This window comes from Strigops habroptila, chromosome 4 (genome assembly GCF_004027225.2).
Source record: "Strigops habroptila isolate Jane chromosome 4, bStrHab1.2.pri, whole genome shotgun sequence".
Classification (NCBI taxonomy): Eukaryota; Metazoa; Chordata; class Aves; order Psittaciformes; family Psittacidae; genus Strigops; species Strigops habroptila.
In genome coordinates, this window is record NC_046358.1 from 2,621,864 (window position 1) to 2,640,635 (window position 18,772).

The following is an 18,772-nucleotide window of genomic DNA, read 5'->3' on the forward strand; positions in this document are numbered from 1 at the left end:
TATACCACTAATGGTATTCCTTTGCCTCAGTGGTAAGAACTCCCTTTTTTCTGCTTTAGCTTTATTTGAGACATTTCTTTCACGTCTCCAAGTCTCATAATCTTTTCTTCCGCAACATGATAACCAACATTACAAAGAACAAGAAAGATAGATTGCCTGTGTTTCTAATATTTTTATGTTAAATATATATCATCAGACTACATCTACTGCAACTTCTGTGCAACCACTGATCACTTCCACTGCATCCAGACAATCCTTGGAAAAGATAAGCAGAAGTTGAACTTCAGTTAACTATAGTTCGGCTTGGATTTCCGCAAAAATCTAACCAGTTTCTTGGTACATTGTACAGACCAAGAAACCCTCTATAGTATCAGCCAAAGAAAAAAGTATCCAAGCTTCACAACAACGTCTTAAGCCACAGAAAACTTTGGTTTCAAGATGTTAGCTCCCACATTGCAAACTAAGTTTGTAGGCCTCACTGTTAGCTGTTTCTGAGAACATTTCGGGTACTCATTCAGACTTATGTGGTGGTGTTCTATGCAGCCTTTATGTTTTAAGATGACTTTTACAAAAAAATGGTCTTTTCTTAAGGAAAGACTGATTGACTGGTCCTGTAGACTTACTATTAAGAGTGCATACGCGCACTTTTTAAATCAAATATAGTTGATATTTCAGTTTGCTTAAACAGCAAAATGAGGGCAATGTGGACATTTTCATGAAGAGTTACTGTTTGCTTTTCCTTTAAAGTTTAACACCTCCTGTCAACAAATGTGTGTAAACTTACTTGTCACAAATTCATTTCAAAGTAAGAGTAACTTGCAAAAACTGCTTCTCTTTCATTTTCCACAAACCCTTATTATAACTGTAAGGCTAGAGGAAAGGATATATGTGTATATACTTATGTGTATATGCATAAAAAACAAGAAGAGATTAAATACTGGCTAAGAAAATATGCCAAAAAAAATCCAAGGAAAAGCAGGTGGCAATATCAATGGCATCAGAAATGTTTACACTTTAGCTATACTAAAACCAAGCAACTACATTTGGTAAGGGCATATACAAAACTAAGTATGAAAAGAAGAGGAAAATTTTCTGTACTCTCAACTTAATCTTCTATCTTTTCAGTGAAGAAAGCACTGAATGCTGCTTGAAATTCATAGAATCATAGAACAGTTTGGGTTGGAAAGGACCTTGAGATCACCTAGTTCCAACCCCCTGCCATGGGCAGGGACACCTCACACTAGACCAGGTTGCTCCAAGCCCCTGTGTCCAACCTGGCCTTGAACACTGCCAGGGATGGGGCAGCCACAGCTTCTCTGGGCAACCTATGCCAGTGCCTCACCACCTTCACAGTAAAGAACTTCTCCTTATATCTAACCTGAACTTCCCCTGTTTCAGTTTGAACCCATCACCCCTTGTCCTATCACTACAGTCCCTGATGAAGAGTCCCTCTCCAGCATCCTTGTAGCCCCCTTCAGATACTGGAAGGCTGCTATGAGGTCTCCATGCAGCTTCTCTTCTCCAGGCTGAACAGCCTCATCTTTCTTAGCCTGTCTTTATACGTGAGGTGCTCCAGCCGCCAATGCTTTGCTGTGAGTATCTTTATTTATTTTCTTCCCTCCCCCCCCCGCTTCTATTCTGATATTTGGTTCCTGCGGCATCTTATTTGCCTGCGTAAGCCTCCTGTTATATATGCATTAAGTCAACAAACTTCAAACAATTCCAAATTAGTCATCTTTATTTACCTGGGGAGACTGGTTCTATGTTGCTGCGTGTCTTTCTGAGGCATATTCCAAACCACACTTTACCCTTAAGTAAGATTTTGTGATTAAAAGTCAGAATACTTCGCATTCATATTTTGTTTTCCCTATTTAAAGTGAGTTTAATCACAAACTGCAAGGTCAGTTTCACTCACCCGCAAGCATGCACACAAAATCATGCCGAATACAAAGTTTACACATAGTTCAGTGGTTTACACCCAAGGGAATGATGTAGAATTAGCTGGGTGGAAGGTCAACAGGATCTATTGCTTTGCTAATCAAGTTACATAGGCACCTAAAGCTTTCATGCTACGTATATCAACCATCTCAGCTGGCTGAGTTGGTACCTACCTCCTGCTTGTGATTAAATCAGATTCATAAATGTTCCCATGTTCTCTACAACATCTGTTGAGTAGGTATGCTCAGAGTACTTCTACTACATAGCCAAAGCATTTAACTTCAGCACAGAGCATTGAAGCATGACATTTATTCTAAAAGACCAGAAAAGAGAAAAATAAGACAGAAAGTGCTCATTTTTAATTAAACTGATTATCGCTGAGACCACATCACAGGATTGGGAGTCTTCATTTTTAACCCTTCTACTAAAGATGTTCAAACTTTTATCTTCCACAGTATCCAAACCGTATCTAGAGATGAGGCCTGGATATATTTTCTACCTATGCCCCAAGGAATAAGGTCAGAAAGAAAAAAATAAAGACATTGGTTTACGTGGTAAAGGCTCAAGTAATAAAAATATAATTGATATCACTGAATGTATTTTCAATCATGGAAAAAAATGCATCTACTGCCCCTACTCCAAATATGAAGTAATATAATGAAACTATTCTCAAGGCATGAAAGAATAATTGGCCTTGTGACAAATATCCAACCTTGGGATATTTACAGTACCTCAGGAACCTTTTCAATTGACTTTTCTGACGATCCTTTTGCTGTCACAGCTGATGTGATCATCAGGGCACGGAAAAAACACTGAACAAGGAATATATACTACTATTAACTGTTCACTTACATGACAGGGGATTGAAGGTATGGCAAGTACACTCAGAAGAAAAACAGAGAAGCATTAATAGAACAGATTAATGTTCATTGTAATACAGTAAATGGAACACATTGGCTGTCTTGATTCCAAAGTGGAAATACACACCCAAACCAATTTTATTTGTCAAACATGCAATTAGGTGGACATAAAGTCCATGCTATTAAGAGCCAGCCAACATCTGGGTGACAGGTGTCAACATGTTAGACATAGTATATGGTGAGAAGAAGAGATGGAATATGAGATATGTAATGATCTGTGGAGCTCTGTATATACTCTGTAAGTATTGTCTGCTTAATAAGTTTATCATTCAGTAACTTGCATTATTTATAGCCTTTTTACTTTTGCATTTTCAGTCATCAAATCCAATGGAAAACACTGTGAAATAAAACATCTTCAGAAGAGGTGGACTTTGAGGGATGATGGAGGGAGCAACATTAGTGGAAAAGGTAAGCAGCATGAATTAAAGCTGGGTTTTATGGGAAATAGCTCGTCACTTGGGCTGTCAGTTGACAGAATGAGATACTGAGAGGCACAGCAGAGAGAAAACTTCTGAGAAAACACACGTAGCAGAAAATCAGGAAAAGGCAGATTGGAAACCTCATTTTGTGTTTATAATTTCCACCATTCTCTGCTGTAGTTATTAGGGCAAGGTCTTAATTTAAACCACTAGAAAAAAAGACTAACCTCAGAGGTAGAAAAGCGTGTTAGAATAATAATAGTGTGTTTTTACACTAGAAAAACAATGTGGTTTTCTTTTCTCTCCTTCTTTCCTTTTCTATAGACAATAAAGACTTCAGTGATTCTGGAGCAGATGTGTTCACAGAATCACAGAATCATTAGGGTTGGAAGGGACCTCTGGGCATCATCTAGTCCAACTCTCAAAATTTAGCAGTGTGTGTGGTTAGTAAATGTCAATGGATACACTTGTCCTAGAGTAAAATAAATTTTGCAGTATTTTTACCAAAAGATGAATTTCATTCATCTTTATTAATGTTTTGCAATAATGTATGACATTTCATGAACAGTACTCCTCCTCATCATCATCAAGAATTTGTGTTTAATATTTGGTGCTGGCAAGACAGCTGCAATATATGTTTTGAGATAACTGAAAGAACAACAATAATAGGACAAGAAATGCAGTATTCAAACATGTATTTAACATTCTGGGTATGTGAAGTTTTGTATTTTTATTCCTAGAAACTACATTCTTAAAATTCACATCATATAAATACAATTTTCTTGTGTTAATGCATTTGCTTTTATTTGATTTTCTTTCAAGTTAGAGCACCCATAAGTAAGCTTATGAATGGTTTTCTGCATTTCTTCCCTGTATTATTAGCAGCATTGTCTGAAGCATTTACCTAATAGCAGTTGATAAACTCTCTATTTTGAAACATGATTTTGCTCATTAATGCTTCTGCATAAGAATTAAAGCTAGGCACAGCAATATTTTTTTCTGTTATTAGAATCAGAAGCTCTGAAGCTTTTAAATGGGTCAACCATCCAGTATGACTTAGTCACATGTGCTTTAAATTAGTCAAGTGTTTAATTGGCTTGCTGGATGTTTGCATGTATAAATATAGGTGCTTGATCCAAGAGATATCTTGATTCAATAGGTGTCATTTTATATGTTCTAATTTTGTATAAAGAAGAGAATAGTAAATGAACTGGTTTTTCAAGCCAATTGAATGTTCAGAAATGTAAAGGCAATTAAAAATGTTGGCTGCCTCACATGACTGGAAAATCAGGCTATTATTTCATTGTCAGTAAAAATTAGATACATGCTTCTGAAAATTTTGGATAGATTTCTGTAGCTGAATGCATCAGTACAGCTCTAGACTGGTATATAGGGTTTATTCATATAATTTATTAATATGCCAATAAAATGAACTAAACTGAAGCTGCTAGTTGGATATATGAACAGAATCTGTTTGCCCATTATATATGTTCTGTGATCCCTAAGTAGAAGAAAGCAGAGTTTGATGCTCTGCTGAAAAATATCAGTGTAATATATCAGATTAAAACATAGAATGGAGAGGCACACCAGACATATGCTGTGTTAGAGGCCTACAGAATGTGAACAAAAGAATTTGCACATCTATCTAACAATATCAACACTGCTTTATGATTTGGGCATTCCATTTTGAAAGAAAACCCCTGATTAGAGGCATTTTGAGTACATGACTGACACTTAGGTTGCAAGGTGTAGAACACTTGTAATGATGAATTTAGTACCAAAACTCAACTTTCATTTAGTTTTGGTACTAAAACACTGTTAAAATTTGTCATCTGATCACACATTGTTCTTTACAGCGGTGATTCCTGAATTTTCCTCTGAATATAGTATCAGTGCCATGACTGGAAGAGACAATAATGGAAGCTTATGGGGGAAAAAAACTCAAGCAAACCAGCCAGTGGAATGGCAAGAAACAAGATGGATTTGCTGTAACCACAGCAAATACAGACTCTGGGAAAAAAGGAAGGACAAAGGAGAAGGGATGTTGCATTTTTAAGGTATGAAAAGAGGAAATGTCACTATCTTCGAAACCAATGGGCAAGTAGCTGGAGATTTTCTGTACATGATCGAGTCACTAAGTCAAAACTGTTAAACCTGAGAGATTTAAGTTAGACATCTAAGTAATGTTTAGGTGTCTAAAGAAAGGCTGGCTTGATCTTTTTCTATTTAAGTAAGTTATGAAAGCTGTGGTGCTCTGCAGGCAGAGATACATCAAAGACTTACAATGCATGTGACAGTCATAATAGGTACACGTGATATTTGTATGCTGGAGTATAAGCAAGTATTTTACATGTATAATAATCCAGTGTGCTGACTTGATGGGTCAGTTTCCCATGGAATCACCTGGGAGTAATTGTTGCAAATTCACCCGCAGAGATTGCCTGCCAGGGTCCCATTAAGATAATATTTTCTAAGTTTAACATGTTTATAATCCACATGTAGTTTAATGTGTTTTGTCTTTCACCTTTACATTCCCAAAATACAAATATACTTTAAAACATTTCACAGAATCATAGAATGAACTAGGTTGGAAAAGAACTTGAAGATCATCAAGTCCAACCACTACCCCAAGAGTGCTGAGACCACCGCTAAACCATGTCACTGAGGGCCCCATCTACATATTTACACCTATTTAATGCAAGCTAACTTGTCACTGATTCATTTTCATTATCTCTAAACTAGCAGATTAACAGACACTGAATAACTGAATAAGATTTTTGAAGATAATTTTAATGAATTGTGAAATAAATGCAATTTTAAAAATCTGCTTTATTATAGAAGAATCGTGGCTGTCTCTTTAGTTGCCCAGTTTAAGAGGAATAACAGCAAAAGACATAAGACTTGAGGTTTGTCCCTTGAGGTGGTCACAAATAGAACCAAGGGAATAATTAATGCTGAGGTATTAGCACACTAATGAGTATTGTTTGAATTGATGGGAGTTGTAGGTCTCAGTACCTTTGAAAATTCTGCTTTTATTTTGGTGTGAATATTTTAGCCTTTTTTTCCCCCCCTTTAAATAGCTAGACTACCAAAAATTCCAGGGTCTTACGAGATTCAAAGAAGCAAGGAGCACACTCTGAGTGAAATACAGCACCGCTAGTAGCATATTAGATACATATAAAATAGTTCTTCCAGCCTGGAATAATTGCTCCACAACGGTGCCTGCCATATGGCCAGCAGCTTGCCCCAGCTGTCTGAGTAATGGCAGCATGTGAGTAGCTGTTCCAGTCCTTCTGATAAAGGCAATTTTTTACACTGACTAGTTATGTGTTATTATATGTTACAAAGGTGGCCATTATTTTGTTTAAGACTTATACAATTGCCAGGGGCTACTTGTGATTTCTGCTGAAGTAGAATAAAAAGCCTGGACTGTTTTTACCACAGGGACATGCATGGAAAAGAAACCAAGCAGAATTTCTTCTGCATGTTTAGGTATTCTTAAAGCCAAAGTTCTCTTCTGTACATTTGACCTCATTTTTCTAAAGTTTTCTGTTTCTACAGAATTCCTTGCTTCAAACAGGTAAGTTGAAATTTTAGAAGCACCTAATATACTTAAAAAAAAGGCAACATAATGCCATAACTACAGGAGTCTTCACAGCATTTAGTTAGACACTGGGATCAATTTTAGACATCCTAAAAATCCTGCTTTTTACATGTATGGAGGGCTACATTTCTAAAATGTGTGCCTGCTTTATAAAAGTTAGAAGAATTAATAGTTATTTTGACATATGAACATAGAAACAGAACTTGGCTGTTTCATGACACCCGAGAAGTGGTGAAACTTATCTGGAAACTGTAACAAAGTATTAGCTTGTTGTTCCCTTTTTTTTTTTAACCCCCTTGAGGTTGATATTAAGTTACCAGGGTAATTATATCGATACATTTCTTTCTAGCTATTAATTGACCTCTGAACCCTGGCTGACCATCTGCAAAACATTTACAAGAGGTTTACAAGCCATTTACATTGATGCAGGGATAAAAATGAAATACAGATCATAACTTACAAACCATCAAACTTATAAACATGCCGCAACCTTCTGAACAGATCACAGAATCATAGAATAATTTGAGTTGGAAAGGACCTTAAGATCATCTAGTTCCAACCCCCTGCCACCTACTGTGAACTATCAGCATTCCTAGCTGGCTTTGCTTGTATTTATGTCCTGGGTTTGTCAGTTAATATCAGTGTTTGTTCTGTGTTTGGGCAGCACAGTTGAGTCTTCATCCATAACATGGACGTCTAAACAATTTTAAGAGTTTACACATTTATCTTCTTTAAGAGAATACACATTTATCACTGAATATGTTGCCTTAATTTTTTTTAATACTTCTAGTCTAAAAATGTTTGATAAACGTTTACAGCTACAAGAAAGAGTTCTACATGATACCAACCATGTAAATTAGGCCAAGTTTTGATCACCAAATACTTTCAACTCACCAAGAGTGAAAACAGCTATTTTTCAATAGTCCTCTGGTTATCATAGTATTTGACTGAGAAGGTTGATACTTTTTCCTTTCCTTTTGTTGTTAGTATGGTAGGGGATTCTTTCTTTGTTTTTACAATGTGCTAATACCTTTTCTGTTTAGTATTGTTATCCGTACATTTTCCTGAAATCTGAAAGGAAGTTTCAAGACATGAAAGGTTGAGGTATCTTAATTTCCTGCCTGCCTGTCAGATTCCAGAGGCTTTCCACCATCTTCTTCTGTATTGATGGTTTTGCTCCTTTTCCTGCTTACCAGTCATGGCGATAGTAACCAATATACCCTATTCACAAGAGGCTCCATTGTAGCTGAAAGGTATCTGCCAACTACTATAGATTGGAGATAGGCCTTGGTCTTTCACCTTGTATTTTAATGCAGGTGTTTTTTGTTATGATCCGGTTCAATGACACCCCATGACATCCACCCACCATTCATCATTTAATTTTAATTCTTCTGTCAACCTCTGATACATCTCTGAATCATCATTTTGTTGAGCACTGATGGATCCTATACTTCATAATCCTGGCACCAGCCCCACTGCTACTGAATCATACGGACTATTCTTATATTTATTTCCAGGACCGGGTACTAAGATGTGCTATAGAACATTATATAGCACTGAGATACTTCCATTAGGATGGTGTGTCACAGGTACACCTGCCCAATGACGTAGGTGGAAAAAAAGGGAGTTGGTAATTTCCTACCCATTGCTTACAGTGTATGTTTCATCCTTAGTAGCAATAACAAATTGGCCTGTGTCAGTTGTCTCCCTGTTGGAAAAATATTCCTGGCCTCTGTGATAACAGGTAACCTTGTGTCATAACTGGAATTAGGTATAGAAGGAGGTGGATGGTGTTTCTGAAGGCCATGCATGTTGACTAGGTGGTTCTCAAGCCAATAGCGCTAATGAACAGCGCAGCTACATGTGCATGTACTGAACTGACAATGAGGTTTGGAACCTTATGTGATTTTTCTTCCCCTACTGTTTTTTGCATGATTTTACTTTTAGGGTTGGAAGTAGATGAGGCCTTAGAGATATGGTTTAGTGGTGGCCTTGACAGTGCTGGGGAATGGTTGGACATGATAATCTTAAAGGTCTTTTCCAACCAAAATGATTCTATGATTCTATGCATGCTCTTCCGCTGTAGCAAAACCATGGTGGTATACACATTCAGCATCTTCACAAGACAAGTGACGTGGTAAAATACTGTTCATTCACACAAAAACTGAAAAAGTATGAACAGTGTATTATGATGGTCCAAAAGTAGCATCATATAAACTCGGTTTTCATTAACTAGTACACTCCTCTGTGCAGTAAGTGTCAAGCTACAAATTCCTGCTCCAATATACCAAGATTAAGTGTTCTTGAAGAAAATTTCTTAATATGGGCAATATAATATGGTGATGAATACTAGAATACTAGTTACTATGCTGTTATGATGTTATATAGAGTAAAATGGTGCCTCTTAGTGTTACAAAGCTTTGTTTTCTGTTTGTTTTCATAAAAATGCCAACATCAATGGTCAGTGATATTTACAGGTGAGTTTTACAGCATTTTTCACACACGCCTTATAAAGTTTAGGTAAAATTTTAGTAACATTTCAGTCTCTTTTTTGGCAATCATTCATTCATTTACAAATTAGCATTATATGATATTGACTCTGAGGTATTTAAACAATATGAAATGTACCTCAAATCAAAACATTTATAAGATTCTATTCTAGTTTTATGTGCAGGTAGGCAAGGTTTCCTAGTGGAAATAACTAAAATCTCTGGAGTTTATCAGAGAAATCAAGGAAAATCAGGGGTCGCAAAGTAAAAAACATAGTGAAGAGAGAAATCTACAAGTGAAGACATTGTTTTGCTGTGGTATTTCCCCCTTATTCTAACATGTTTGACATTGTTTTATTAATTATTTTCTTGCTGGAAGTGTTCATTCACTGTAGTTTTTCCCACAAATGTGATAGAACTTTTCCCTCCTACCTTCCAGATGAGTGCTGTGGTGATAGCACTGCAGCAGTCTGCTTGTCTCTCTTGCTTGCCCTTTGCTGCTATACTGGCTCAATACGTTACTATTGTTTCACTAGCAAACCAGAACAGCAAACAGTAGGTGTCTAAGAGAGTTTCATGGAGTATGGGAAGAATCAAGTTCAAATGCTAAATTTAGATGAGACTTAAAATGAGCCATGTGTGGCAGATGACTATTCTGACTACTAGGTGCTTTGTGGTGCTGAGGATTTCCTGGATACATCTGCACTGTCCCTTGGCACTGTGCTCTCACTCCTCAGCCCAGGCCTCTATGGTCTAAGCTGTATACTTAGTTCATTCCTGAGGTCTCTATGATGGAATGTACTAGGTTTCTTGCTGATGAAGCACTGGTGGATCTGAAAGAATAGTTAAAATACAATTGTAAAGACAGCATAGAGGGCTGCCTCCTCCTGACTGTCCTTCAATGCCATCCCAGAACACATCATACTCATGGCTTTAAACTGAAAGAGGAGAGATTGAGATGAGCTCTTAGGCAGAAGTTCTTCCCTGTCAGGGCAGTGGAGTGCTGGCACAGGTTGCCCAGAGAAGCTGTGGCTGCCCCATCCCTGGCAGTGTTCAAGGCCAGGTTGGACACAGGGGCTTGGAGCAACCTGCTCTAGTGGAAGGTGTCCCTGCCCCTGGCAGGGGGTTGAAATTGAATGAGCTTTAAGGTCCTTTCCAACCCAAGCCATTCTGTGATACTCTTGTGTGCTTCATATCCTGCCTTATTCCATGCTGAAGTATACCACACCCAGCCTAAGCAGTATGGTTTCTGGAGGGTTGCCAAGTAACTTTGCCAAGTAAATTTGTCACTGCTCAGGATAACCTGAAAAACAACCCAGTAATTGTGAACATAAAACTATCAAGGGTTTATAGTGTTTTGGCTTGGGTTCATGAGAAGACTTGGGCATAGCCCTGTTATACCCAGATATGGCCTAGACTGGAGGTGCCAATTCCAGTTCCATCAGCCTCACACACTGCCAGCAGGTCTGGTGGCAGCTTGGCGCTCCTGAATCCTGTCAACAGTGGTGAGCAGGGGCATTTTAAATTTCAGAAAATGAAAGAAGAATATATGTGAAGGAGAGCATGTGACTGCATTGAATGCATAAAATGCATCTCCTGGCGAGAAATGGCTCTGACAAAAGCTGCACACCCAGGAGTTAGCCAACAGCTAGCACAGGAGGCCTGGTAGGACACTGTAGTAGAAACATGCCATGGAGATGGATGGCATAGCATATACCACAGCAACCAGGAATGTACTCTGCTAATCATCTCAAAGGCGTATTTCAACACAATGTGAGGCACCCGATGCATGATCAGGGTTTTGGTTCACTCCTCACTGAGAGCAGGTTAGAAAAACACAGCAGTGAAGTTACACTATAGTGTTGCACTTCTCATAGAATCATAGAATGGTTTGGGTTGAAAAGGACCTTAAGATCACCCAGTTCCAACCCCCCTGCAACCAGCAGGGACACCTCACCTTAGACCATGTTGCCCAAGGTTCTGCCCAACCTGGCCTTGAACACTGCCAGGGATGGAGCATTTACCACTTCTTTGAACAACCCGTTCCAGTGCCTCAGCACTCTCACAGTAAAGAACTTCTTCCTTATATCTAACCTGAACTTCCCCTGTGTAAGTTTGAACCCATTATCCCTTTGTCCTATTTCTACAGTTTTCTCGTCCCTGTCTCACTTGCTTTTTTCTTCCTTTTTCTTATAGTTGCATCTCATTGCTCAGGAACATGTTACTGCACAGAGAGATGCCTATGTCAGTAGGCATGACACTTTGCCATGACAGGCCACCTCATCAGGCACTGCTCTGGGAACATGATCTGTAAATGAGTAAGTTTAAACCTCTTCCTCATGCAGGTTTTGTCTTTGTGAAGCAGGTGTCTGTAACAGTGCACTGTGCTGTGTCCATCTCGCCAATATATTGTGGCCAGAAACGGATACTGCCTTTTCCAGAGGTTTTGTGCTAGGGATACGGAAAGAAAGCAGAGTCTTGTCAATAAAAAGTCAGTGGCTTCACTGGCCATGCAGTTCAGATGTTATTCTGGGCAATCCTGTAACTATTCTAAGCAGTTCCTAACACAAGGCGTTGTGCACTTGATCTCTCTGTGAGGGTAGACACCTTGTGGTGAGAGTACCATACTGTAGGACGTGATCTGTTAGAAACTGTGTCACGCATGCAATCCCTCAGTTCATCTGCACCCCCATTCCACGAGGTGTGTCAAGCAACAGTTGTTCACACAGTAATGGGAAAGCTGGTGCGCGTCTTTTCGCTGAGTATTCTTCATTTTGCAGTGAGTTGAATTACTACACATTCAGTAAACGTCCTGGAGTAGATTAAGCACAATGTTGTGGTATTTCCACACAGCCAGCCTCAAGAGGGAGTCAGCGGGTTCCTGTAATACAGCGAAGCTGCCTAATCCTACAAAGTTTGGTATTCCTTGGGAAAATGAATCTCTGACCGAACACATCCAGGGGGAAGGAGAATATGTGCACATGGCCTGTAGAGGTTATGCTCGAGTATTAGCACTTGTGAGGGCTGGTAAGAATCTTCTGGAATGAGATCCTGCATCAGCTGGGAAGCTGTTGCTAGACTGATTTATGGCAGTACCACAATATATACTGCAGCTGTTATCCTAAGGTTATAAATGATTCCCGACAAGGTAGAAGAGATTTTTAAGACCTGAATTGTGCCTTTGCATTTCCCCTATCGTTTGTCTTCAATTCTTTTCAGCATTGTTTGCCATTGTATATAACCACTATTCTCACCATGGACCAATAATGCTCTAGGGCATCCACTTTATAGTGTTGTTAGAGGGTAATACCTTACCTGACAGTTTCCTGACTGTTAGGGATTGTGAAAAATACTATATTTAACTATAAATGTCTGTCTGTATGGCTATTCTTTCTATTGGTTCTGTGATCATGGTGGTTAACTCTTCGTAATGTTATTGTCAATACTGTATTAATGGCTAATAAAAGAGCTGAGGACATTCCAGGAAGCATGACACATCTGTGGCAATCTACAGGTGTCATTTCTCTATCAAGTGCCTCATGAGACAGGTTAGTATCACAGCCAGTGAATGGCTACAGTAATAAGTGCTGTTTTGACATGCATTTCATCCAAACGTGAGTATTCTGGCACATGGGGCTGTAGCAGGTTTCCACACATATGTGCTACAGTAGTGGGAACATGATATGTGACCCCCATGACCAGATAAGTAAGATTATTGCAAGTGCATCCAGAGAATTAGTTTACACTGGTAGCTAAGACTATATAGACTTGTCAGTGCTGGTGTTATATCACAGCTAGATGTCTAGGTGATTAGGGCAGTTTAATCCTAGTGGAACGTGTCCCTGCCCATGGCAGAGGGGTTGAAACTAGATGATCTTAAGGTCCTTTCCAGTCCAACCCATTCTATGATTCTGCTGTAACTTTATAGCTGGATGTTATAAATTAATAGCTGTTAAATTCTGAAGAACATCATCATTATTTGCAGCTATTTTGGTAATGCAGGCACTGTAAAATTTTAATTAACAGGAACAGCTGAAACGAGAAATAGTGGAAAATAGTCCTTAGTGCTCCACTTGCTTTGAATAATGTCATGTGATTAAGCAAATACTCTTCTATCCCCTTTATTAGATCCGATTCCCCCACCAACCAGCACTGGTAAGACCTTGCTGCTAGTGACTGAGAAAATCTGATATGGTACCAAGTTATCATCCAGGAATTTAATGCATTTTTCATAAGATCTTTCTTATTCTGACAGTTTTCTCCACCCTTTGTCATCACAATCATTTTATTGTGTTATTCATAGGACAAAAGGATCAAATCGAGATCCATTATTTTCATAGTTCCATAATCTTCCCAAATAAGGCCTATTATAACACTTGTTTGGTTGTCTGATGCATTTAGAAGTAAAAAGTGGTTTTCTATCACCTCCAAATTTCTGGGCAGAAATTTTCAATGCTTGTTGAGGAATACACTTTAAATTAGGCGACATGTCATTGGTTATTTCCAAGATTAGCTTGGTTTTCCTGCTTCAAAATGTTTTCAAAGCAAACATGGAATAAATGGACTATGGCTGAAACATCTGCAGAGGAAGGAGGCTATTTCTTGCTTCTAACAAGTGTAGAAAGGATCTTTGTCACTACTTTCATTCTCAGAAAGTGTTTGAGTTAAAGATGTCTTCACCTATAAAATGCGTGCTGAATTAAGAGAGATTGTGCTCAGTTAAGGGAGATCGAAAACTAAACTGTCTGGAAATGTTTAAAGATAAGAGGATTCAGCAGCAGTGTTAGAAACATTAATGAGGACAGGGATAGGCAGGGGACCTGACTTTGGAAAGTTGTGCCCAAAAGGGTTCATCTAGGTGTCCCTCACAGTGCAAAGGGCAGCATTCACAGAGTCACAGAGCTGTTGAGGCACCTCTGGAGATCAGCCAGTCCAACCTTCAAAGCAGGATCAGCTAAAGCGGGTTGTCCAGGACTGCATCCAGTTGGGTTTTGGATATCTCCAAGGACAGACACTCCACAACCTGCCCTGGCAACCTGTGTCAGTGTTTTACCACTCTCAGAATAAAAAGTTGGGGGGTTTTAATGTTTAAATGGATTTGGTTTGTATTTCATTCTGGTTCTACTGCTGCTTGTTCTTTCACTGGACACCACCAAGAAGAACCAACCTGTTTTCTTTACTCTGTTCCCATCAGGTATTAATGCACAAAAATACTTTGGACACCTTCTCCAGGCTGAACAGTCCCAGGCCTCTCAGACTCTTCATTAAACGACCAAAACCCCAGTTCCTTAATAATCTTGGTTTCCCTTTGATGGCCTAGCTCCAGAATGTCCACGTCTCTCTTGTCCTGGAGGCCCCAGAGCTGGACTCGGAACTCCAGATGTCTCTCATCAGTGCAGAGCAGAGGGAAGGACCACCTCCCTCCATACTGCTAGCTCACATTCAACTTGTTTTCCACCAGAACCCAAGGTCTTTTTATCCAAAGTTGTTTTACTAGCTCTTCAGCCCCCAGCACATGATACATGGGGTTATTCCTCCCTAGATGCCGGGCTTGGTGCTTACCTTTATTGAACTTCATGAGATTCCTGCTTGGCAATTTCTTCAGCCTGTCAAAGACCTTCTGAATGGCAGCACCAGCTGTAATAATCCCTCCTCACATTTTTTGGTCACCTGCAAACTTGCCAACTGGCCTCCACCTCAGCTTTGTGATGCTGCTCACAAGCCTTTCAGCCCACCAGTTCAACCAACTTGAAGCCTACCTCCCTGACCACTTATCTAGGCCATTATTCATGAATTTGTCAATGAGGATGTTACAATCATCAAGCGGATGTTACACTTCGGCAAGTGCTGAAAGCCTTGCTGAAGTGAACATAAACATCAACTGCTCTTCCCTCATCCATCATGCTAGCTATTTCATCACAGAAGGCTGTCAGGTTAGTCAGGTATCATTTCCCTTTCATAAATCAACTCTGACTACTCTAAATCACTTTTTTGTCCACAGCATGTTTGCAAATGTTTTCCAGGATTATTTGTTCTGTTCCTTTCCCATGGATAAAGATGAGGCCGACCAGTTTGTAGCTAGTTGCTTTAAATGTCTTCTGGAGGAGCACAGTTGGCCAGTTAAGCTGTCTGCACAGCAGCAGCAAACCATTTCTATATTCATCTCAGCAATCTGCTGTACACATGCACAGAGATTGCACTCCAAGTTCCTTATCTCTCTAATTATATCTATTACAAAAGGCAGCTTTTGAAAGTAGAGAGGATATTTTTAATGGATTCTCAGTGTTTCTTATGCTTTTCATATCTGAAAATGTATGCCAGAAGCAGGCTGCTGTGTAAAATCTTCAGCAAGTGAAGTATTTTACTTGGTCTTGCTTAAAAATCATGATAGAGATGACCCCTTCTTTCTTGACAGTAATCATTTTGAGAGGTAGTACCTTATCTTGCATTGCAAATAACAGGAAAGCTGATCTGTTCTGACTTCCTATGCTAAACAGATTTAACTTACTGAAAAAAGAAATGAAGAGTGACCTTTTTTAAACAGAAATTCTATTTGAACTTACAGTCTGAGAATGTCAGTGAGGGAAGTTGTATAAAGACAGGTAATGTTTTTTATTAGACTTTCATTAGAGTAGAAAAAGCAGGCAGGATGTGTTAGGCAGGAACATTTATGTGGAATTGTTACTAGCAAGCTGTAGTTTTAGTCTGTGCTAGATCACAGCTAAAACCAAGACAGGGAGAAGGTAAGATCACTATTTATTACCAGCAAGCTTGAAGATTTCTTCACCATACTCTCCATAGAAGATTTCAGTGAGTTTTAACTACCTGGAAAGTTTACACAAGGGACAGTATTCTTCTGACCATTTTGAAGAACAAAGGCTTGGCCTTTGTGAGATTCTATGTTCTCATTTAAAATCTTAGTTAGTGCTATCAAGTGAGTTTACCTATGAATTACTGATTAACACAGTCTGAAGCTATTGAGCACATTAGAGGACATTCTGAAAGTATTGGAACCTTTGGAAAGGCCATTCTGCACAAAACAAATAGGAGAAGGTGAAAACGAATAGGAGAAGGTGTTGACTTACTGCATATTGGGACTCTTCATCAGGGCCTGTAGTGATAGGACAAGGGGAAATGGGTTTAAACTTAAACAGGGGAAGTTCAGGTTAGATATAAGGAAGAAGTTCTTTACTGTGAGGGTGCTGAGGCACTGGAACAGGTTACCCAAAGAAATGCTAAATGCTCCATTCCCTGGCAGTGTTCAAGGCCAGGCTGGACAGAGCCTTGGGTGACATGGTCTAGTGTGAGGCATCTCTGCCCATGGCAAGGGGGTTGGATCTGGATGATCTTAAGGTCCTTTCCAAACCAACTCATTCTATGATTCTGTATTGGAAGAAGGCTTCATTTCAGGATAGATACAGCTGGTACCTCCACTATCACTTGGTAGTGGGTGAGGTCAGCAATGAGTATTTGTTAACTTGCTGAACTGGACCATCCGCTCCAGTTAGGCAATAAATTGAGGGCCTTTGCTGGATGGGATTTTGCTGTGCTGTAGGAAACACACCAGCTGTGTGTTATCTCTCCATCAGTGTGGCCTTGAAAATGTGCAAAATGTATTCTCTTACCTGCAGTAAACATATGTTTTGGGGGCATTTGGTTTAGACCTGATATGAGATTCACCTGCAATAACCGTGGAAGCAGGTCATGGAGAAGCTCGGCTTGCTGTTGAACCTCACTAACACAGCTGCAGTAAATAAGGCTTGGAAAGGCCTCCCCTCCCAGGTGCTCAGTACTTACTGCTTCAGGGGTTTGATTTCACTACTCAAACACTTTTCTTGAGTGCTCTGCTGAGGCTAGTTGTGTTAGCTGTTTTTCTCCCTGTTCTCCTTTCCTGGTGAGCAAGCTTGAGTCGTCTTTACTTCAAGTGAGTAAAATAAGCTCATATGGGATGTGGTTTTAAAGGGTGTTAATGCTGCTTAATAGTGTGTGTGTGTGAATGTCGTTTCCTAGGAATATCTTGAACTTTGTGGTTTGAACAAATAACAGATTAGTTATAGGTGACTTTGAAAAGTATTGATTTTGAGTCCTTGGTACAGGTTAAGTTTAGGGGGCTTTACATTTGCTTTGGCTGTTACATTTCCTTAATAAAATAAGCCAAGTGATTGATTATTTTTTTAAATGGGTTTGCTATTTGTTGAGTTGCTATTTGTGTAGCAGAGAATTCTGCTGGTTTTGAATTCTAATTATTTCTGATGTCATTTAGAGTTTTAAAACTGTCAAAGTCTGTAGCATGTCAGAGTTAGAATAACACTTGTATCTGAATTCTTTACATGAAGGAAAATGGGGCTTCTTGAGTGGTTTTGTTGTTATGGGACTTCCACTGTTATATCCTTTATCTGTTTTCCCTGTGTTCCTAAAAGTCCCCTGATACCTTCTACTTTCTTTACACTTTAATTTTAGAGAGAAATGATTAAGAGGAAATCTGTCTATAGCAAGTTGACTTTTATTGTATGAAAATAACTTGTGATCCCTAATGGCCCCACTTGAAACATATGCAAAAGAGCCAAATACTTCCCATGCCTTATAAATCAGGGAATGTTCAGATATTCTTATCAGTGTTTTGATATCTTGTAATCTTGAGTGTTTGGGTTGGTAATTTTGTGTTAGCCCAGTGGAGTAATTGCTTTGTGGAAAAATATACCTCAGTTTTCATAACATAGTCTATAGTTTTGTTACAAACACATGCATCTGCTGTGAAAGTGAACTGTTTTCCTCTTCTCTATATAAAGAAACTATTTCTTTCCACTCTTCATGCTGCTTTTAGCAGTTCTTGGAAATCTGTTACCAAATTGGCTATTTCCACTTTCATACAGATAGTGAATTATCACTGAAGAGCACAGAATGTATGATGAGCTTGTTTAATCACAGATAAGTAATGCATATGGAAATGAGAAGTGCTAGTAGAGAACCCTTGTTTGTCTGCTCCTTGTCCTCCCACCCCAGTTTTGTCCTTGTTATGTTGGATATCTTGGAGCTTGAGGTTTAAGTCTTCAGTAAGGAATATCCTTTCCATGTCTGGGGGCTTCTGTTTGCCTTTGGAAAAGGTCTTTGCAGCAGAGGGAGAGAAGAACTTATTGGGCAAAGTGTTATTGTATAAGGAAATACTACACGTGTAGTTCTATAAATGGGAAGTAGTGTAACTCCTAACAGCGGAGAAAACATGGCGTGAGGGGAGTAAGAAAACAGACATCGCTTGTTCAGCCAGATGATTTCTGTATTGTTAAATTACTTGGAATGGCAGGAGTAACAAACTGTGTGGGAGAACAGGAGAAGTGTGAGAAAGGGAAAGATAAGAAATGATTTGTAGAAATACCAAGGACTTGCACAGCTGCGGTTTTCCCA